At 33.9% G+C, this 4854-nt stretch overlaps 1 pseudogene; it reads left to right on the forward strand.

The window, feature by feature from the left end:
- Positions 1 to 3077: 3077 nt before the first annotated feature.
- On the forward strand, positions 3078 to 3174 carry LOC122095042 (annotated as a pseudogene).
- The last annotated feature ends 1680 nt before the right edge of the window (positions 3175 to 4854 follow it).

Below are 4854 nucleotides of genomic sequence, written 5' to 3' on the forward strand. Positions count from 1 at the left end.
GGGAACCTTGCAGGTGCATCTGAAAATGTTCATATCCTGTGTCAAATGTGAAAACATCTTTGAAAATAGTACATAAACAGTCTGAGCAATCAGTCTAGTGGATAACATCATAGGAGAAGTTCAAAATTGCTAGTCTGTTTCTATATTAAATAAACAAACTATGGCAGGGCAATGTGATACAAGCCTGGAATTCTAGCACTCAGACAGGAGATTAGATAGTGGAATTACATAACGATACCTTCCCTGGACCAGGTAGAATAATTTTGTCTCAGTAAAACAAACCAAACAACAAGAAAGAATACACAATTCAGAGTTTGGGCTAATTTTGTCATTATGTTTTGAGAAGTCAAGTTTCAGAATGAATGCAACTCATATATATCCTCACTTGCGTTTTAAATGCTCTCATCATTACAGAACATTCCTAGATGCAAAATAGCTCATGATTCCGATCCAAAAATTTGCAAAAGTAAATAAGCATCATTCTGTTGGATTCCAAATAAATGTTGAAGGATTACAAAAGCTTAAGTCTGGAGAAATAACAAAGTTCGTCTAATGTAGGACTTTGTAGACCTTGTTAAATTAGAATTTAGGTTTAAAATATATTTTTTGGTTTTATTTGTAATTTCATATTCCATAGGATACTACAAAATTCTTTTTAAGGAGAGGGATTAATTGAAAAATTCACAAATGATTCTGGCATTCTATTTGCCTAGATATTCTTTCAAGAGTGTTATAATTAGAACATAGTTACTAGATAATTCCCACAGGTCATGTACACCATATTAATGGGAATAATCTACACAGAGTTGCCAACAAATGGATGACATTAATTTATATATTTAGAAAAAACAATTTTTAAGGGTTTGGTTTAATATGGTATGAAGAGAGTAATTGTGTGACATCTTCTTTCTTCTACCTATATGTAACACAGGAAGCCATTACCTTATTTACGTGCCTCTGTATACATGGAGAAAAATGCTAGGTTTGGGGTTTGTTTTCAATTTAGATTTTGTTTTATTGGTTCGTCCTAGAGCTTGAACTCTTGGCCTGGACAGAGTCTCTGAGCCTGTTTATGTTCAAGGCTCGTGCCCTACCACTTCAACCTCAGTGCCATTTGAGTCTGGCTTTTGTGGAGAAATTTTTTGGAGATAAGATTCTAAGAAACCTTCCTGTCTGGGTGGGCTTTGAACCATAATTTTCCTATCTTAGCATCCTGAATATCTATGATAGCTAAAAAAGTATAAATATAAATAATATTTGCACGTGTTGTGATCCCAAGAATACCAGTGGTGGAAAAATAATGCAGCTCAGTTTATTGTGGTGTTCTTTTCAGAACAAGGAGGGCGTCACATTAGCAGAGGTGTTGTATTTTGTCAAAATAGAGATAAGGTATTCATGATGTGAATTAAGTAATTTTAAAGTGCCCCTTACAAGTTGGAAACTGTTAGGCTATGATGACTTTATGGCATAAATCTTGGGATTAATGGTCATAGAAATAATAGCTTTCTCTGATAAAAAATTGCTAAGTTCCCTTGCATTTCACAATTGCTTACTGCTAATTCCTGCATCTCAAGGAATTGGGGCCCTGAAATATAGGAAATGACAAATTGAGATGGGTCTTCAATTACTTTGTGTTGACATGTTGCGTGGGCCTTGGTAAGAAGTCTTGCCCTTGTTATCTGATGATGCAGGTACCTGGGACCTGGGATCCTATGACCCATGGGTCCTGCAGAAGAATAATATGCTTTAGGCATCTTAGCAAAATTTGGGCATAATCAGTAGGAATGCTTCAGAAATATGGAGAAAAAGTTTGGGACTAGCGAGTTAAAACAATAAACAGAGCAGCAGAGTAAAATTCATTATAGATTAGAGGAAAACATTTTTTTTACCATGTGAATTCAGAAGACCCAGAACAGTTAGAATGTATTACAAGTTTATACTAAAGACATTGCATTGATACTTTTTATATTCTAATATATATTTTAAACCTAATTGTTTATATTCCAATCCTATTTATTGGAATAAATATCAATTTATTTGTCAAATTATCAACTAATTCTAGTAAGTTTCATTGTGTGAAATATAAAATCAGCACATATAAATATAAAATATATAACTATATTTAATATAATTAAAAGGCACACGTTTTGCATTGTTCTGTTGTAGTTACTGTATCAAAGGCAACTCTGTTTTAAGTATTATTCCATTATCTCTGCCTCAGTGTTTGATAGAGTTAGACCTAAAGCTTTACCATTTGTAGATTTACAGCATGTAGGCAAGGGGAAACACTGTGATTAAAACATTATCAATTTAATGCCTAATAATGAGGAGAAACATATGGACTTCTCCTGCAACTATGAAAATATTTGGTGATAAAAAGGCAGTAGTGTAAGTTCCTGCCTGGTTGGATGGTAGACAATCCAGGACATTAAGTAATCATGCATATGAACAATTTTTTCACCTTCTTGGCTTTAGTTACTGTTGAAATGGAAGGTATAATAAAAATTATATTTTGATAAAATACCTTCTAGTCTGAACAGTTCTGTTTGAACTGTTCATCTCTCTATCATCCCTTGTAACCAAGATTAGTTTTGTTCAAGTAAGACAATTTACGTTTTCAGGGTAAGATATTCTGGTTGGTCTGTTCCCACATGGAAGAAGGGTAAAGGCTCAGGTAGACATTTGTGCCAGTAACACCTCATTTGGGAAAATGTCAGCTGGAGAAGTTTAGAAGTAGCTCTTAAGCAATGCTTACTTTGAATTCATTAGGTCCACAAAGCTAATTCAGTTGGATAAATAAGTACTTGAAAAAGCCATCACCTTTAGACCTATCTATAAATAATTGAGAGTACGATGAAATTCCAAATAAAAAGACTTGATAGTCATTGACAAAAAAATTTGCAAATGTGAGCAATCGACTGATTAATACAATTTTTTCAATATTCACAGAATTTTAGGGAAATAAGATCGATAGCATTGTTAGGAACAATAAGGTTTCCTTGTTACAAGTAGGCACCCATAGATATAAGCCTGTATAAAGATTGCATCATTAACAACTTAAATTTAGAGGATACTACATGCATCAGCAGCACGTATACTCAAATTACAATACAGAGATTAACATGGCACTTGCAAAAGGATAATATGAAAATTTGAGAAGTATTCCATATTTTTCATTCTTCAGATGCAAGAAATGAAAAACAGTTATTAAAAGGTTGATTACAAAATTACAAGTGTAACAATACACGTAATTCATATAATTAAATTTAGTTTGACATCAGTGTATTAAATCTTCATCTCAGAAAGGCGTTTACATAGCATAAAATTTACAAAACTTCAAATTAGACAACATTGTCATTTTATCCCAAAGAAAAATAAAGACCTAGAAAAAATAAGGAATCAAACTGTTTCTATATGGAATGCAATCGGAAAGGAAACATTAATTAACCTATATATTATAAAGTAATGTAGAATTCAAAGTATATCTAGGAGAAAATAAAATAAATTATGAACATTATGCAAACATAGAATATAGAATATTTTAAAATATACTTTTTCAGACAAGCACCAGAAATATTTTACTTTCTGTACTAATCATTTCAACAGGTAAGTTAAAATTATTTCTGATTAAAAAATCACAAACTCTGAAGAAATCATTATACATGTATACAAAAACTATTGAATACATTTTGACATCCAATGCAGGCAATTCATTTGGAAGAATTCCGCGGAATCCATGAATTTTTACAGTAAAATATTGGTGTTGCCGGGCACTGGTGGCTCATGCCTATAATCCTAGCTACATAGGAGGCTGAGATCTGAGAATCATTGTTCAAAGCCAGCCTGGAAAGGGAAGTCTGTGGTACTCTTTTCTCCAATAAACCACTAGAAAACTGGAAGTGGAGCTGTGGCTCAAGTGGTAGAGTGCTCACCTTGAGCTGAAGAAGAGAGGGATAGCTCCCAGGCCCAGAGTTCAAGCCCCATGACAGACCAAAAAAAAAAAAAAGATATTGCTCTTATTTGTTTGTGAAAATATTTTGTAGGGACACAAAAGATGGACTTGCATTTTTGAAATTTAAGAAACTTAACCCGAACATTAGGACTTAGTTGAACAATTTGTACAGCCCTCCACAACTTCATAGAGGGAATGACACATACTTATCCTTTTGGCAATATCAAATGCAGTTTCTTCTATGTTGTTCTTCAGGCCTGGTTTTATATAATGGTTCAACAGAAGGAGATCCAGCGTATCTTTGCTATCTCAATTCTCAGCAGCAAGATACAAGGGGGTCAAGAGGCCTTTAGTTTGGGCATTGGTATCTGTATCATGATGAAGTAAGAAAGAAGCCACTCGTATTATTCCACGTATATGCACTGTGCAGGGGTGTCCAGTCATCTACAATTATTGTATGTGCCGCTTGAGACACCAACTCATTGACAATGTCTAAGTGTCCACTTTAGGCTTCTCAATGAAGAGGGGTATACTCATCGTCATCCCTACTATTCACATGAGTGGCCATTTGGAAAGAAGTCTCCGCACTGTAATAAGCCGAATATTTTTGGCAGCCCAATGAAGAAATTTGCTTGGATCTTTCTCCATTTTTTTTTCTTTAATTGATACCATTCCTTACTTTTTCATCTTGTTCCTCATATTCCTAAGAATTGCCTAACCAGAGACTTTGAGAGCCAGTGGGAATGAGGTATCCATGTATTTCCCTATTAGTTCACATTGGTTGAACTGGTCAGAAATATCCGGTGAATTTTCTGCATCTGTTTATTCACCATGATTTATTTTCTCTTTTTCCAATTTTACTATTCGAAATTATTCTAACCGGAGAATAAGGAATTGTTAGA

This window comes from Dipodomys spectabilis, unplaced genomic scaffold (genome assembly GCF_019054845.1).
Source record: "Dipodomys spectabilis isolate Male_0828 unplaced genomic scaffold, ASM1905484v1 ptg000332l, whole genome shotgun sequence".
In the NCBI taxonomy this organism is placed as follows: Eukaryota; Metazoa; Chordata; class Mammalia; order Rodentia; family Heteromyidae; genus Dipodomys; species Dipodomys spectabilis.